Genomic DNA, 19,424 nt, shown 5'->3' on the forward strand with positions numbered 1-19,424 from the left:
CTTTAGTTTCCAGATAACTTCTTTGTGTCTCTCCTTGTTGAACCTTTTCATTTCCTGGTGATTTCTTATTAAAGACATAAAACTAGTATGACCTTGTTTAGTTTTTTTTTGAGATTGGCCAGAGTTGACTAGCTGTTGCCACTTGCTGTAGACCTAATTAGAATTTTGAGAGGCCATATCAAATAGAGTAACTCAAGAGTTGAGGCCAAGGAAATGCAAAATATTTTGGAAATAAGCCTACTGGGGAAAAAATGTTTTGCGGATAATTGACAGTATATATGTTAAGTTAAATCATTAGTGCTTCTTGCGGTCAAGCTAGTCATATATTCATTCTCTCTTATATGTTTGGAAGAGCCTGAACCAGCCATCAGACTTAAATTTCCCAGGTTCAGCTTCAAAGTTTATCTTCCATTGGTAGAGATAGATATTGTGGTCTTCCTTATCATGGATTTTCCTATAACAGCCTTAATCTTGGCTCCAAATTGAGAAGTCTGCTAAGATGCATACTGGAAACATTCTTAACACACTTCTTTCACTTCACTAATCTGGTTATCCTTTGAAGGAATCTATATAATTAAACACAAGGAAGAGTCATAACATCTGAAGAACTGGTCCTATTAATTATCTCCTTTGAATTTTGGAATCCTTCATTTGTGTGTTTATGTGTGAGATTCCTGTTTTTAGCTCATTTACATTTTAGTTCATTACAACCACAATATATAGTGTGGCTGTTGAAATAAAAATAATGTCCATGGCTTTTTAAACACAGATTTAGAACATAGTTAATTTTTCTTCTTCATAATTTCCTATACTCCATAAATTAATGTGCAGCTAAAATTTTTTGCCAGAAGGGCATATCATAATTAGAAAGAAAACTGAACAAGAAAGAGGTTGCCATGTGATTCTTCAATTATTGCTGATTGTTCCTTCTTATAATATTATATCTGGAAATGAAAAAAGCTGTAGTAGTGATTCATTAAAAGGGCTTTGCAGAGAGCTAGCCTGCTAGCATGACTAAGCAGCCATTTCTATATAAGGTTTGCATCATTACCTCACATTGTCTTTGTAAAATAAACATCAGTATATACGGTAAGTAAATTTGAAAGAATAATTTGGGAAAAGTACATGTTTATTTTTTCCTCTTCCTCCTTGTCTCTTTATCATCTTCTGGAATGGTGATGATTATGCACCAATCTAGAGATCTCCTAAATGCCTGAACTGTCAATTTAATCTATGTAATTATTTTTAATGATTTGTTTCACATTCTGGTAGAGCAAAACTCTGTACACTAGAAACTGTTTCTAAGTGTACAGAATACAGAATAACAGTGTTGGAAGGGACCTTGGAAATATTCTAGTCCAACCCCCTACTCAGGCAGGAGATCTATATTGTTGCAGACAAGTGGCTATCCAATCTCTTCTTAAGCCTCCAGTGATGCAGCACCCCTAATGTCTGAAGACAAGCCATTCCATGGGTTAATTGTTCTCAATGTTAGGAAGTTTCTCCTTAATTCTAGGTTGCTTCTCTCCTTGATTAGTTTCCATCCATTGTTTCTTGCCCTTGCCTTGTGGTGCTGTGGAAAACATGTTGACTTCCTCTTCTTTGTGGCAGCCCCTCAAATATTGGAACACTGTTATCATGTCACCCTTAGTCCTTCTTTTCTCTTGAGTAGCCACACCAAATTCCAGCAACTGTTCTTCATATGTTTTAGTCTTCAGGCCTTTAATCATCTTTGTTGTTCTCTGCACCTTTCCAGAGTCTTAACATATTTTTTATATTGTGGTGATCAAGTGGTAGTAACACTTCTCGTGATCTTGATTCTATTCCTCTGTTAATGCAGCCTAGTATTTCATTGGATTTTTTTGTGGCTGCCGCACATTACTGGCTCATATTTAAGCTGACTGTCCACTAGGACTCCAAGATGCCTCCTATAGTCACTGCTATTAAGCCAGATTTCACCTAATCTGTACCTGTACATTTGGTTTTTCTTGCCCAAATGTAAAAGAAGAAGAAATAGGAGTGACATGATAGTAGTATTCCAGTATTTGAGAATCTGCCACAAAGAAGAGGGGGTCAAATTATTCTCCAAAGCGCCAGAGGGCAACACGAGAAACAATGGTTGGAAACTGATCAAAGTAAGAAGCAACCTGGAATTAAGGAGAAAGTTCCTAACAGTGAGGACAGTTAACCAGTGAAACAGCTTGCCTTCAGAAATCATGAGCATTCCATCACTGGAGATTTTTAAGAAGAGACTGGACAGTCACTTATCTGAGATGGTATAGATTCTCCTTCTTGAGCAGGGGGCTGGACTATAAGACCTCCAAGGTCCCTTCCAGCTCTATCCTATCCTATCCTATCCTATCCTATCCTATCCTATCCTATCCTATCCTATCCTATCCTATCCTATCCTATCCTATCCTATCCTATCCTATCCTATCCACTTACTTTTCTCTACATTGATTTTCATTTTATTACATAGGACACAGTGTTCAAGTCTGTCAAGATCCATCTGGATCTTGAGCCTATATTCTGGGGTGTTGGCTTCTCCTGCCAGCTTGGTATCATCTGCAAATGTGATGAGTTCTCCTTCTATTCCCTCATTTATATTGTTTATGAAGATATTGAAGAATACTGGGCCTAAAACAGAATCTTGGTGCACCCCACTGTTTACTTCCCTCTATGTAAATGTAAATGCAGTAAAGACTGTATATCTTAGTACTTACCCAATAAAAGTTCACTGTTATTCTAGATACTAATTTTAACTTATAACTGAAGGCTTAACCAACACGAACAAGCCTTAGTGCTATGCTTAAATTGATGGTTAAAAATAAAAAAATATCAATTGGCATGCATACAGATAGAGCAAGGAAATATTTTGTAGGCTTCACTGTAATCCTGAATAAATGGTACTGTGAGAAAGCCAACAATTGTAGTCTCCTTTATTTTTATGTTATTCTCTTTTCATTAAAAATTCTTAACAATTGAGGAATTGAACTTCTTCATATTTAAATGGATGTTTCTCATTAGAGCTAGTAATTAGGCCTTCAGGGTACTAGAAGACTATAAATGCCTAAAGTGACATTTATGTTTTAGTCTTTTTATTTGGAAACATTTGCTGAGATGCTGGGTTTCTTCCATGGCAACACATGCCTTCACTGTTTCATTTTCCCTGCTCTTCCCCACATTTTTCCCCCTCTTCAGTTAGGCTTCTCCATGTGCTGACTTAGGAAGAAGATTCCCATCTAATGGCCCATTCAGGATACCACAGTATATGTCCAATGATATGTCACCTTTGAAACATGCTATTTTAGTTCATGTTCCTGCATGTTTATGTGCATTACAGCAGGGTCTTCTTCAGGGCCTTTGTGACTGGTTTCTTGCTTCTTCTGATAGGCTGTTCATTAATTGTTTTTTTAATAACCATTTCTATTTTCAGGAATGTACTTTAACATTCCTTAAATGTTATTATTGAATTTGGATTGGTGATTTTTTATTTTCATTTTTCCCACTTCAGAAATTCTTTGAACTTAACTGTTATTTTTAATGGTCTTTTTGGCTCTGCTACTTTTCCTGGAACAATTTTATTTTGGGTTGGTTGTGAATTTGATAGTCTATGATAAACTACGTTATAGTTGATCCCCTAATAAAGCTTTTTAAAATATTCTGTAAGTCTTACAAAGCAACTGATCTCACATTATTGTGTTCCATCTTTTTTGTGAGAAATTTCCCCTTTGGCAGGGCTACAATACCATATCTAGGCTTCAAAAATCTGACAGCTGCTAAATAGCAGACATTTGTTTCTCTTTGCTACTTTCTGGTGGTTGCTAGATTTTTGAGGATGAGAGTACTGTGGGAATTCTGTGATGGTCAGCAATAAAGTTGTAACTTTCTGCAGAGGGTTTGTTTCTCCTGGATTATTAACACTGTCCACTGAAAGAAAACCACTTTAGATTGTTGTCTTAAAGAACTCTTTTATGTGGTAGTCTTCTGTAAATAGAACATGTATTAAGTCTATCAAAAACATGAATCCTCCCCCATTGAGGAAAGCAATGAGAGATCCATTTTGCGAAGGTACCCTCTCATCCAAACTGTTTACAAACCAAGTAATTCGAATGCTTAGTTCTTCAATTTTTCTATTACATAATGAAGTAAGACTGAGGCAAGCTTTTCAGATGATGGGTACATTTAGAGTTTGGGGAACATGCTGTGGATGTTCACCACTACTAATATACTTACCAGGAGGAAAAGTAATCAGATTCTCTCTGCTACTCCTAGCCCTTCCGAGTATTCACCTAATCACCTGCCTGCCTATGTATTTCCAAGCAGGATATTGAGGTGTTCAGGTACTCATCATTTAATTCTGTAATAATATCTAGGAGCCTCTATAAAGCTTAGAGTCATTCTTATAAACAAAAGGGATGCTAGAACTGATACAGCATTCCAGCTTTCCATTGTATTTAAAAATAAAATAAAATAAAGCTAAACAATGAAATATTTATTTATTTATTTATTTATTATTATTTTAATTCCATTTATATCCCGCCCTTCTCCGAAGACTCAGGGCGGCTTACAAGCTTAGCAGTAGCCTTCATTCTATGTATATGCCTGCTTATTAGGGCTTTCACACACCCCCAAGCGGCATTATTACAAAGTCAGCTTAATTGCCCCCAACAATCTGGGTCCTCATTTTACCTACCTCGGAAGGATCGAAGGCTGAGTCAACCTTGAGCCTGGTGGGATGCGAACCTACACTAATTGCAGGCAGCTGGTGTTACTTAAGGAGGCATTAGCCCACTGCTCCACCAAAATATAAACCAAAATATGATAAATAATACTCAAAGAAAGGATGTTACTTGGCCTGACAAGCACTTGGGGAAGTCATTTAGTAGAGTAATCCTATTCATTTTGTCTTTCTTGAACTTTGGCTATATCCTCAAATCTTTTCATATTTCTTTGATATTTTCATCTGTTTTTAAACATTCCTTCTATAGAAGCCAGTAATTGGCTGCGCTTGTCCACTAGATGTACCATGGACTTTTCAGACAAGGGTATTATTACATGGCTTTGGATAATGTTAAAAATGTTTTAAGAGCATTAGTTTAAAAAGAATAAAAATTAGTTTCTAAAATAGAAAGAATTAAAATGGCTGAGCCATTGTGAAATCTCAAAAGAGGCTATTATCTTGTGTCTTGTATACCTATATCAGAATGTTAATTTTCCATTAAACATAGCCATTAGTAAAATTCTCAAATGTTTGTTTATATGTATATATTTGTACTATGCTCCAGAGCAGATTTTCTTGTCGCACAACATTCTAGCAGCACACTCTGGACACTCCTTTTGATAAGCCATAAATGAAAGTATTTAAGATGGGTATGTCTTTCAAGAATTCAGTGGGCTGGAATGTTTTTGAAAGCTGACAACTCACTCAGCGAAGCTATGATGGTTTTATGAGTCAGAAGTATTGGCATGGATTGTATTTATTATAGAAAGCCATGCCTCTGTTTTTTATTGGATGTGAATTTCAAATTGAGTCAGTATTATGAATATCTCAGTTTGAGTGATAATTAAGTTACTGAATAGGAAAAAAGGGGGCAAGGCCAGCTCTGTGATACATTAAGGAAATGCAAAAGATTTTATACAATATTTTTATAATTGAGAATACCTGTATAGTAAGGGTTTGCAGCATTTCAGTACCTAATGTGGCATTGGAGCTAATTCAACATTTCTTTTAATTAAATGGGAGTTTTGAACTATATCTTTCTAAGGTATAATAGAAGACTGTTTCTCAGACAACATTACACTTTTATTTCTGCATTGTTTGTTGCATGGTATATTTAGATATTCAGTGTGTTATAGGGAATTCTTGAAATATAATAGGTTCCAGTAGACCCTTAAGACAACTAACTGTACAACAGTAGACAACTAGACACTTAAACTGGTTTAAATCATAATATTTTGCAAATGCTTATAGAACATTCTCTTTGTTCACTTGTTCAAAATGTGTGAGATTTTTTAAGGATTTCAGGATAATTAAAATGAGGACCCAGATTGTTGGGGGCAATTAAGCTGACTTTGTAATAATGCCGCTTGGGGTGTGTGTGTAAAAGCCCTAATAAGCAGGCATGTACATAGAATGAAGGCTACTGCTAAGCTTGTAAGCCGCCCTGAGTCTTCGGAGAAGGGTGGGATATAAATGGAATTTAAAAAAAATATCTTGTAACCTTGATATTTTTCTGAATCATATCACATGCTGAATATGAGGAATACTGTATTATGGTCATTTTGTGTGTTCTTAGAGCTTGTGTATCAGAAAATGATGATGTGGGACAAGATAATTATATCCGTGATATTTAATACCATCATGAAATTCCTGGGTGCAATAATCTAAACATTTGACTATATTGTACAAATATGTGAATGACACTAAATTCTTACTTCTCATTTCATCTTAAGACCAAGGAGACTTATGGAAATCTTAAATTGCTGGTGATTTTTGTAATGGAAATGGAAAGTAAAATGAAAAAAAAAATTAGATCAGTGGATACAACTGATACTTTAGGGGATCTGAATGAATAGATCTGGATGGTTTTGAACCATTGTTGTAGGGGGGGGGTACTTGCTTGGGATACTTTTGGACTTTATCCAAAACATGAAGGAGATGGTACAGTAAATTAAGCACTGTGAATGGTGAGCTTATTTGATAAGCTATGGTCATACTTAGAGAGTTGATATCTTTCCTTAATTACTCATAATCCAGTTAAATCTATATTAAACTAAAGTATTGTGTTTTACACAGGTCTGTCTTTAAAGAATGCCTGGAAATTTTAATTGGTATAAAATTCAACTACGTAGTTATATGATGATAGAAGTTAGACCAGCATTGCCAGTGCATTTCTGTGTCAGGTCATGGGGGATGGTTGTTTCTCTTCTTCCTGCCCCACCTCTCTTTTAAATAACTTTTATGTTTTGTAACTTTCATGATTTGTAATTGATTTAGGATGAATTTACCTGTGGGTAAATCTAATTTAATGATGGTTCCAAGATTGAAACCAAACTTTCTACAATTTGTCAGTGACTAAATACCTTTTAAAGTACTCATTTAGAAAGTCAAACTAACCATGTGTAGTAAGAGTATAACATTGGGCTGTTGGTTTGATTAAACTATAAAATAATTTCAAGTTCAAGGGTTAATAAAGAATTCTGTCCTTTTTTTTAGACTATAGAAAAGTGAGATATCAACTGGCTGAAGAATTCACCTAAGGGTCAGTATTCTGTTCTGTGATTATCTAAGATGAATGCTGTGTAATCTAAACTATTATAGGGAATCCAAATTGTCTAGATGATCTTCCAAGCAATACATTCTTTCATCATATGTTCAAAATAAATGGTAGATGCATATATGAAAAGGGAATATGGATACTTTGATATAGTCAGTCAGTTATATATATAGTCAGTCAGTTACATTCCCAAACTAGGAAAAAACTCACATGAGTAAATCATGAAAATGTACCATTTTATTGTAGCTTGAAGACGTTCACTAGCAGATCTAATAGTAGACACTACTGTTGCAATGTACGAAAGGGGAAGGAGATCAAGAAAAGTTGGTATCCATCCCTAAATTTAGGATGCTTATCTGAGTATCTGCACAGATAGAGATATAGAAATATTACAGCTAGAGTTAAATCAATTGTTTTGTATTTTGTCTTACACAATACTTTACATTTCATTAACCTAGAGGAGGATTTAGGAGATTATTTTTTAAAGAATATTTCACTTTAGGATTCATATAAAGTAATGAATAGTACATAGTTTTAAATAAAGCTATATATTATTTAATGTATCTGTATTCTGCTTCTTACACTAATTTATCCAATTTAATGTAATTTAAGCAGCTGTGAGGTGACCAGGGTATATAAATGACCATTTGAAGGGCTTTCCAGGTAACAAAGGAGCCTAATGTTGCACAAGATGAATCTGTCCAAAGATCTGCTTGATTACAGTTGCTGCCTACTCTTTGAGTAGGAGCTGAAAAGGAGAAATCCCCAGATTGCACACCAGACTCAACTGGGAAAGTACAACTCATCAAAACCAACAATGGAAACCTCTCTAAACTAAGGGGTGCAAATAGCTGTAGCTACTCAGGCTTATCAGAACTGAACCAAAGTCTATTTCTCCCCATCTGTACACTAAGTCAGTACTTCATCAGCTTCATCTGCAAACCTCAGTGCTGAGATGGTAACTCTCAGCCCAACTCAACTCACGGGATTGTTGTGGGAAAAATAGAAGGAGGAAGGACTGTTGTGTGTGTTTGCCTCATTGAATTAGTTATAAAAACAATAAAGTTATCAATAAATCAATCAATTTATATTATCAACAGAATGATTGTACAGATGATTTCACCCTGTAAATAGGAGGGGGGAGAGTGTCAAACCCTGAGACATTTCACAACTGAGGGACTATGGGTGCTATTTCTCCTCTTCCATTAACAATGCTTATGATAGACTGTTGAGGAAGAAGATGTCTCTCATCTCAACTTCCATAGTGTCTCTCATTCTCAACTTCCATAGCCAGTCTAGAAAGATACACTGGTGGACAATATTGAAAGCCATTGAGATATCAAGAAACACAAGGACAGTTGCATCACCCCCATCTCAGTTCCACCTAAACTCATCAACAAGATGAACAGTGGTATCTCCATACTAACCCTGACTGAAATGGGTCTAGATACTCAGTTTCATGTAAAATTCTGTGCAACTGCCAACTGACTGCCTTTTCCCTAACCTCCAAAAAGAGAAATCGGAAATTGATGGATAGTTTTCCAAAATGGAGGGTTCAGTGATGACATCTCAAATAATAGACCCATACATTACATATTCAAAATAGGTGATGTATACATGAGTGAAAAAGGCATATTCTGGCATAGTCTATCTAGACCAGGCATGTCCAACCTACAGCCTGCTGGTTGCATGCAATCCTGCCCCTGCAAGATAATAAGCTGACTTTGTAATAATGCTGCTTGGGTGCCCCCGAAAGCCCTAATAAGCAGGCATATACATAGAATGAAGGCTATTGCTAAGCACATTGATTTGTGCTTTAAATTGTAAGCCGCCCTGAGTCTTCGGAGAAGGGCGGGATATAAATGGGATTAAAAAAAATAAAAATTAAAATAAAAAAAATAAAAAATATAGAAAATAAAAGAGATTAGTTATTTATATACACTAACTATTTTCTTGACTCAGCCTAATAAAGGCAAGCTAAAAGGTTGGACAACCATGATCTAGACCCAAACAATTTCCAGACATGTAGTATCTTGATAGTTTCACCTCTCCATCCCTATTAAAGATGAGATGTAGAGCAGGCTATAATCAGTGTACTGAACCCTAAACAGATGGATGACTCCACTTAACAGTTTCAGTTTCATGTAGGTGTTAAACACTTCTGGTCTGTCTCTGATACAGAAATTGGAGCATTGATATGTTAAATATTTGTAAGCTCAGAAAATGGATATTTTTTAACTAGATGTATTTGACTTCTGGTGACTGAACAATTGTAAACAAATGCTTGCCATCTTGATCTACCTTTGATAGTAACTCATGGCTCTGCCAAGGAGATGCTAATGTCTTCTTGAAACTATCTTATCAAGTGAAATACTTTATTCTGATTACTGACTGGCATTTGCTATGATTTCATTTCAAAAGTTATAGAAACAGAGATTACCAGAGATCAATAAATGAACAAATGTGCAAATGAAAGAGGCTAAACATGATTTGACTATAAATGTTATAAAGTTATGAAAAAAGTAAGAATGAAATGTACGTCTCAAACTACTACTAAAATACATTTAATTAAAAATTGAAATGCTGAACTAAAATACTAAATTGTTAGAATACTACTAAAATATTATGCTGTAAATTATCAGTCTTTCAGTTAATTTTATGGGAAGTAAGATTCATAAAACTTGGTTAAAAGAAAATCATTTCTTCCTTCCATACAGTAGTATTGTATCCCATAAGCTGCCAGATAATAAAGTTAAATACTTCATTTTTACAGCTAAAAGGTAAACAAATAAGCTTTTACAAGAATTAGTAAAAAAAAATAAACCGCTCATTACAGAAATTACAGAATATACAGTGCTAAAAAGTGGGAGTTAAATTATTTCAAACTGTTAGTAACCAGCCCTTCTCCTATTAATCTTACTAGAAAAGATGATCTGCAAGAGTTCACATTGCCATCAATTTGATGGGGTTGTTGGAACTACTCAGGCCTCCCATTGTATTAAATGTTCATCCTCCAGGAGGGTAAAAAATTTAACATACATGAATAATAAAAATAGAAAGCAATTTCTCAGCTGCATTCCATTTTCTCAGCGAAGCCATCTGATGAGTTTCCTAATCTGACAGACAAAAGAAAAAAATCTGGCTACTATGAGAATACTTTGCTAAGAATGATATCTGTATTTAAACAATGAACGGAAATCTGATTAATAGTCGGTGGGTAGAAGAGGGCAGAAACATTGAAAAAAATACTTTTTCACATAATAAATTTGACGAATATTCTATTAATAATAATCTGCTTGTTAAAAAGGTTATTAAGAATATTTGCATTGAGGCTCTATGTGATTAAAAATGATGTAAAGTTAGCACATATACTGAACAGTCCATAAAAACAATTAAATAGCCTTGTGTAAAATTATTCATGGAATTTTAATAGGAAATATCTCATGACCTTTGCACACACATATACAACAACCCCGTCATGTACAGTATATTTATTATGAGCAGTTGGAAATTTTCATCTGAAGTTGACAAATTTATTTTGGCAACACGGGGAAGTTCAGTATAGGAAAGGTTCTATTTGGCCCTTGTGGATATTTTCTTTTCTACTCTTTCTTTGGGATGGATTATTCAAGGGGTCTTCCTATTGGGTGAGGGTGGGGTATTTCTTACTAAGAGACAAATCACTTCAAAAAGAAAAAACATGAAAAATTAACAAACAGTTGAGACACACGCATATATTACATATAAACTAACTTGAAAATCTATCAGTATTTGAGTCTCTCTATGAAGTGAACACAAGAAAATAAAAATAATCTTGACCAGGTTAGTGAGAATAAAAAAGAAAAGTTACCTAACTATTTGATTGTTGTATGTATTCCTTTTTTCCTTCCAGAAGAAAATCAGAGATTTTGTTCTTTTTATTTTGGTTCTGTCACTGAATGTTGATCTTATTTTTTCATTGATGCATCTTGCAGTTTTGTTTTGAAGTTTTGAAAATTCACAGTTTAAATAATGTCATATAGAAAAAAATGAGTAATAAAAGAAGACAAAGTGTTTTTATTTTTCTTGTCAAGTGTTAACTGCAGCAGTCATTAATATGTTTTAACTTCCTGAATAGGTAGCATTTCAGATAAAAACGCTATCAGTACAAAGGCAAATTGTACTAACAGCTGGATATACAATATAAATTGAGTGTATTATTATGCATACTTATACCAAATTAAAAAAATAGGAGTACTACTAAAACAGATAGAATCCATTCTATCAAATATGCACTGGGTTAAATGATATATTTATTTATTTTATTTATTTTATTGCATTTATATACCGCCCTTTCCCTGAGGACTTGGAGATGTAATCAGATAAATGTAAACTATGTAATATTTTCTAGTCATGTCCCCAAATATCTGTTTAAATATTTTTATTGACTGAGTTATGTTTGGGTCCAGTAATATTTCTCTTTGGTTATATTAAAATATATTAACAAATGGTTGTCTGTTCTTATTTATTTATTTATTTATTTTTGGGACTTATATGCCGCCCTATCTCCCAAAGGACTCAGGGCGGCTAACAACAATAAAAAACAACAATACAAAAATTAAAAAAGAATTAAATAACAGCCCCAAAATAAATTAACTACACAGTTAAAAATTAAAACATATTTAAAAACCCATCATCAATCCAGGTCAGCCTGATGGAAGAAAACAGTTTTGAGGTCGTGGCGAAAGGACCGGAGGTCCGGGGCCATCCGAAGCTCAAGGGGGAGTTGGTTCCAAAGGGCTGGTGCTCCCACAGAGAAGGCCCTCCCCCTGGGGGTCGCCAGCCGACATTGTCTGGCCGACGGCACCCTGAAGAGGCCCTCTCTGTGTGAGCGCACTGGGCAATGGGAAGTCGTCCCCGGTAGCAGACGGTCCTGCAAATATCCCGGGCCTAAGCCATGTAGGGCTTTAAAGGTAAGTACCAGCACCTTAAATCTCGCCCGGAAGACAACTGGTAGCCAATGCAGCTCACGCAGGAGGGGTGTAATCAGGATGCTCCCATCACTACCCGCGCGGCCGCATTCTGCACCAGCTGAAGCCTCCGGGTGGTCTTCAAGAGCAGCCCCATGTAGAGAGCATTGCAGTAATCTATCCAAGAGGTAACGAGTGCATGAGTGACCGTACGTAGGGCATCTTGGTCCAGATAGGGGCGCAACTGGCGCACCAGGCGAACCTGGGCAAATGCCCCCCTAGCCACGACTCCAATATGATCTTCAAAACTGAGTCGTGAGTCCAGGAGGACGCCTAAATTGTGCACCCTATCAACGGGAGGCAATACCTCTCCTCCCATAACCAAAGATGGAACCTCTTGGACAAGTCGAGATGCCGGTACGTAAAGCCACTCAGTCTTGGCCGGGTTGAGCTGGAGCCTGTTCTTCCCCATCCAAATCCGTACCGCTTCCAGGCAACGGGACATCACATCAAGGGCATCACTGGCTTGGTTCGGGGTGGAGATAAAGAGCTGGGTATCATCGGCATATTGATGATACCTCACCCCAAAACCATGGATGATCTCACCCAGCGGCTTCATATAGATGTTGAACAGGAGGGGCAAGGGCACCGACCCCTGAGGCACCCTACAATTAAGGGGCCTAGGGGTTGACCTCTGCCCTCCTGTCAACACCGTCTGCGAGCGGCCCGAGAGGTAGGAGGAGAATTTATTAAGAATAATGTTTTTATTTAATGCACCATATTATGATAAAAGTAACTCATATTACTAGGTTTAAGGAAAAGAATTCAAGCTAATATTTCAATTTAAAATGAACTCTATTGTAATAGTAGGGTGAAATGTTCCATTCATTGTTACTAGTTCTTCATATTTATTTTTAAAATATTTTTTTTAAAAAAACACACAACATAGCTAGCTATTAGTTAAGTGAAAAGCATCAGAACTGTTTCTACTTTTTAAGATTGGAATTTGTCCACCTTTGCTTCAGAAGTTCTGAAGATGCTTCTATGAAAACAAGAATAAATAAAATGGTCCTTTTATCTCCTGTTTTGACTAGATAACCTTATATAAGTCTCAGGAACAGAAGACTTTCTTGTGATGCAACTACTTTTTTTCTATTATATAAAAACCTCATAAAATGTTATTAGCTTTACTCAAAAGCATCTTTTATTTTTTATTGAGCACATAAATAAATAAGCAAGAGCAAGATAGCTGCCCTTAGCCCTATTTTTAAAAATCCCAGTAGAATATTTAAGCCTTGGAATGTAATAGACCTTAGAAACAGCTTCTGCTATTGGGAAAAAAGAAGTCTAGTACTGTACCATGGACAGACATCATATGTCCTTGGCTGAATTTTTTTTCTCTTACAGTGAGGGAGACCCTAGGATGGTGCCTGATAAAATGGGCTGTCAGCAAACTTTACAATATATACTATTCCAGATTTATAAATTAAAATCTTTTGAATAAAGAGCTGCAGGAGAGGTCCAAATAAGTTTTACTAATTTGTATAGTGTTCATAATTTTAATCCCACCATTTACTTCATTCATATATTGCTAAGAATAAAACAAACAAAACAGAACTTGAGGATTAGAATATAATAACATTTGCTGAAGATTTAATTAGTACCTCAGTACTTTACTTAAAACTCTAAATACAGCTAAATCTTCCTCAGGATAACTCTAATTATATATGAACACTTCTTATGACACATCATATATAATTAAAGGATAAGCTCTACCTGTTAGAAATTTGCAATCATTGTGTCAAACTATCTATGAGGTTAATTTGGTGGCTCACTCCTGAGTCCAGAAAACTTATTTTTCCCCTCAGAAATAGTCGGTGGGAGCTGCTAGTCACTGTCAAGATTTAGAGGAGACTTTTAATGTCTCTCCTTCATTTTGGAAAGAAAATCTATTCATCCAAGGCTGAATAACAAATAAGACCTGGCTGACTTTTAGTTATATCCAAAACCCTGTAGAATTACACCTACTTTACTACTTGTATGGGAACACTATCAAAACAACTGTGGGTTGTAGTCTACCTTGAGATTTTGGAAAAAAAAATCCCAGAAGGCAGTGGCAAATTGTATCCTTAGTGTTGCCCAGGAACTATGTAGCTATGCCTGTTAAATCATTAGAGTTGGCCTTGACGTAAGGAAATTGTTTAACTAGAGCTGTTAACTGTAATTCAAATGCAGGCACAATGTAGATGTGTTAAAAAGAATTATAGTTTTGCTTTGCTTTTCCTAATAATCCTTATCATGGATTATTTTTTGCTTTTTTCTCAACTTCTATTAAACTTATTTATATTTTAATTAAGTAATCCACTGTGACCCCAACATCTAGTTCTTGGCCAATTAGTGCCATCTGAGATATTATTCAGCAGATACAAAACACAAAACAAAAAAAGAACAAAAAAGTGAAAATATTAGAACATTAAATCAAAAGAACTTTTTCTCTTATTGATTAAGGAATTGGGCCTCAGAAACATTTGCAAAAAGAGAAGAGCATTCAATAGAGGACAATATATGTAGTTCACTGTTGAACTGTGGAGTCCTTGGTGCTCTGATTTTAGTTGTTTGCTTGCAAACATTTTGTTACCCACCTAGGTGACATCTTCAGTGCTAGAAGGAAGTGGGATTTGCTCTCGGTTTTTATATGGTAACTTACCCTGTCAGTGATGGTGGATTTGTTGTTTTTTCTATCCTTGTTACTAAATATATTTCTTTTATTGAAAGAATATGCAAACTTTTCTGTTAAACACAGAGAATATTAATTGCTGTTTCTTTTGCTTTCAGTCAAGAAAAATAGTAATCAATCAATAGATTTAATCAATTTCACTGTAATAAATTAATAAATGAAGTGTGTAGTTAAGTAGCAAGCAATCCCTCTGAGGTGCTGGTCTGCCTTAGGATCTATTAGCCTGCAAAGAGAACAAGGCAGAATTTATGTCCTAGCATTAGTATGACAATATGTAAGAGAAGAGATAATTGTATGAAAAAATAATAATGTTATTTTTTTTAAAAAAAGTTCTTGGATTCATTCAGATGAATCTTCATTGATCAGATGAAGGCATACTGTGTGCATCTGTATTTGTCCACCTGCGTTGGAGCAAATTCCTCTCACCTACTTACACCCCTGTCTGCATTCGTTATATCTGCTCCAGGACTTTGGGACTCTCTCCAGAACTGAGTTGGAAGGCAGCAGAGAGGAAGACAGAAAGGGAAAGCCTTGTTAGTTGGGCAGAAGTCAGTTGGGGCTAGAGGACAGTTTCTCTGGGTCTGCTGCAATATTGTCCCAAGTCATCCACAATATATATTCTGGGGAAAAAATAGCTGATTAAAAGATGCTGTATAGTTTTGCTTATTTAATATTCCTGTATTTATAAGCAGACATGGAACAAGACAAACATATCTTTTACACAAGTGACAAGAATTCTTTAATTATTGAGTCTCCTGGATTTAGTACCAGTTCGTTTAATGCGCTCTTTTACGGAAAGACCAAACATAATTGCTCAATATATTTTTGCTTATAACTTCCACACCAGCACTGATTCTTACTTCTCCCCCACTCCCCATTTAGGAAGTATGAAAGAACAGGCCTCTTCTTTAAGGAGCTTACATAGAGGAAATCTGTGAGAAGGGAAGAATGTTTCATTTTTTTTAAAGGAAACAGTCTGAGCAGGATATGAGAATTAGAGGGTTAAGCCAAAAGCATACCTTCCTATTATACAGAGGCACCAACTCAAATAGAGGCAAACTTTCCTTCATGTTCACAGATCAAAATATTTGGGGCAAATCTTAGGAGAAGTTGCTATTTTGGCAAAAGATCTCCTATGCAGTCAAAACTCAGCTGGGCTGAGCTTTGAGTCCTAACTGCATATAGAGACCCAAACAAATGCACTGCTGACAGTTGGAGGCAGGGAAATGAATTCCTCAGGAAATTAATCTTTGCAGGCTCTTGGGTGTCTCCATTGAAGAAGTTATCAGTAAGCTGGCAGCACGGGTACACTAAGTCCTTAATTTACAACCAATCATTTAGTGACCATTCAAAGTTACAGTAGCACTGAAAAAAGTTACTTATTGTCTTTCACATTTATAACCATTGCAGCACCTTGATGGTCATGTGATCAAAATTTGGACACTTGGCAAGTGGCTCATATTAAAGACAGTTGCAGAGTCCTGAGGTTATTTAATCACTTTCTGTGACCTTCTGACCAGCAAAGTCAATGGGGAAGATTGAATCACTTAATACTAACTTAACAACTGCAATGATTCACTTAACAATTGTGGCAAGAAAGGTTGTAAAATGAGGCAAAACTAACTTAACAAAGTATCACTTAGCAATGGAAATTTTGGGCTCAATTGTGGTCAAAGGCGAGAACTATTTGTAGTTTTTTTCACTAGACTTTCCATTTATGGGTCATGAAGGAAAAACATAATCCTGAGAGTCCGCAACAGGTTAGACAAATGTTGCCACTGAGAATTGTTAGGCTTCCACAATAATAGTATATGCATCCTTCATGAAGGACTCTGTCAAGCCCTGAAGAATGCCTATGCTGTCTCAGCCATTATTGCTTCTTAGCTTGCCTACAAGCTTGTGGGGAGGTGTGGGGAGAATGGAATGCAAATCTCTGATAATGAAAAGCTACTCCATGAGAACCAAGAACTCTCTAGATTTGTTTACTGAGAACTGAAGATATTCTCTCATAATAATAGTCTGACTTATAATTGGATAATGTGACCTGCACTAATAAGGGGAGGGAGGTTTCCATGTTTTCAATATAGCAATTTAGGTGCCAATTAACCAGAGCTGATTTTCCTTTCATTTATGCTGAAATGATTTGCTCAATAAAGTTTTGCATTAGAGATTGGATTGCCTCAGCTATGCTTTTGAACCTCAGCTCTCTTTTAAACCTAAAATCAATTGAGGAGTCCTGAGCTCCTGCACCCCACCCAGCTAACTCCAGAGGGTGGTGAAGACTCAGGGGAAGATGCCTGAAATGCAGCAGAAGGGAGAGCAATCACCCAAAGCCAAGGCAGGGCAACAAATGGAGCCCCAGTCAGGACCCAGAAGACTCCAGTGCCCATCCAGATGTTATTTGTCCAAAAATGAAAGCAGAGAAGTTGGCATCACCAGCGATGATGGAATGGACTGGGTCAAAGGGAGTCATTCACCCTCCAGGAGTGGAAAGGTGGCAAGAAGGTGCATTAAAGGTAGCCGAAGCTGAGTTCCCACTGGCCTACGTGAGACCCAAGTTTGCCCAAGCCTACGGATGGAGAGAGAGAAGGGCTTGGGAATGGGAAGGACTGGCGGAGCAAAGGCAGCTGACGATGTGCAGTAGTCAATTGTAATTGAAGCCTACGTGGATACCATCATGGGGTACCTTGAGGGAGAAGCAGCGGAGTGGGTGACGGCCCTCCAGCGGAGTAGTCCAGCTCTCAGTTTCATTATTGTATTTACATAATGCAAAAGATTATGGACATTCAAACATATTAAAATTTCACCTCGAAGACAAGTTAATACAGGTAACGATGTCTTCTTCCTTCCTGTATAATGACTTTAGCACATTTTCAAACATATGTTTGAATGAAGTATTCTCATTGCATCTCCAACAACACAATGAATTGCTTTTGTGCAAAATTCTTTTTGTCATATTTATGTAGTGTATATTGGAGGTAGTGACCCTTTAAGACCTGTATAAAACAAAATTTCATTTTGATGTATGCCAATTAGTGTATATTTAAAGTGACAACAAAGTCATTATTCTTTTGTTGTTGTTAATTGCGAAGTCGTGTCTGACCCATTGCGACCCCATGGACAAAGTTCCTCCAGACCTTCCTGTCCTCTACCATCTTCTGGAGTCCATTTAAGCTCATGCCTACTGCCACATGTTGAAGCAAATGAGATCTTATCTTTAAAAGATAAACATAAATTATATGGTTGCAAAGTATAACCTGTAATACCTTGGAGGAATATTTACACAAGGTGGAACCAGCCACCTCATTCTCTGTCATCCCCTTTTTCTCTTGCCCTCAATCTTTCCCAGCATTAGGCTCTTCTCTAGTCCAATAAATCTGATTTTTGTTGATTTGAAAAATAATTCATAATCTAAGATCTAATAATAATAATAAATAATAATAAAACCTTTATTGTCAAAGTACAACATGTGTACATTGAAATTAGCTGAGCCTCCCCCCGTGCTCTCTTCCCCCAACACACAGTGACAACAAACCCTCCATACCGCCACACTATGTGAACCAACTACACCACACACCGGCCTCCCAAGTCAATTCTGCATAAGTTTATGTCCCATTTAAAAGCCTAACAGCCCACGGATAAAAGCTATTTTTCAGCCTGTTGGTACGGCTGGCTATATTCCTATATCTCCTACCGGATGGTAGGAGAGTAAAGAGATACCGTCCAGGGTGTGAGTCATCCCTGAGAATCTTCCTCACTCCTCCAAGGCAGCGAGCCCTGGCGATGTCATCCAGTGGTGTCAGGGAACAGCCCACAATGTCTTGTGCTGTGCTCACTACCCTCTGTAATACTTTCCTATCTGCGGCTGTCAGACCTATTGTTTAGACAGAATAGAGCTCTCCAATTCCCCATTCCATTCTGTCTCTAACATATTGCATGCTGAATTACAGGTTGTCCTCAATTTAGGACCCCAACTGAGCCCAAAAGTTCTGTTACTAAGTGAGATAGTTGTTAAATTAGTTTTGCCCCTTGCTGCAGTTGTTATGTTAGTAACACGGTTGTTAAGTGAAACTGGTTTCCCCAGAGATTTTGTTTGTCAGAAGGTCATGAAAGGGGATCATATGACCCTGGGATGCTGCAACAGCCATAAGTATGAACCAGTTGCCAAGTGTCTGAATTTTGATCACGTGACCACAGGGATGCTGCAACAGTGTGAAAAACGGTCATAAGTCACATTTTTCAGTGCTGTTGTAATTGGACAGTCACTAAGCAAATGGGTTGTAAATCAAGGACTACCTGTAATTTATCAAAAAGTATTTATTAAAAATAATTGTGGGATTTTTTTAGTCTCAGGATTTGGTAATTCTAGTAATTTAGATGTCTCTGAAATTGAAAATACTACTGTTGTAAGGGTAAAGTTTAGCAAAATATTAATTTAGCAACAAAGCAAGTTAAATC

The 19,424-nt window shown here is 36.5% G+C and overlaps 1 long non-coding RNA gene across 1 annotated transcript in view; it reads left to right on the forward strand.

The window, feature by feature from the left end:
* Nucleotides 1-19,424, forward strand: part of LOC308670749 — a 64,700-nt gene that overhangs the window by 41,967 nt on the left and 3,309 nt on the right. The window contains exon 2 of the long non-coding RNA XR_014027073.1: nt 7,220-7,265. This is a non-coding gene — a long non-coding RNA (uncharacterized lncRNA). The remainder of the gene's footprint in view (nt 1-7,219; nt 7,266-19,424) is intronic.

Source organism: Vipera berus (assembly GCF_964194415.1).
Source record: "Vipera berus genome assembly, chromosome: 1".
NCBI classification, from domain to species: domain Eukaryota; kingdom Metazoa; phylum Chordata; class Lepidosauria; order Squamata; family Viperidae; genus Vipera; species Vipera berus.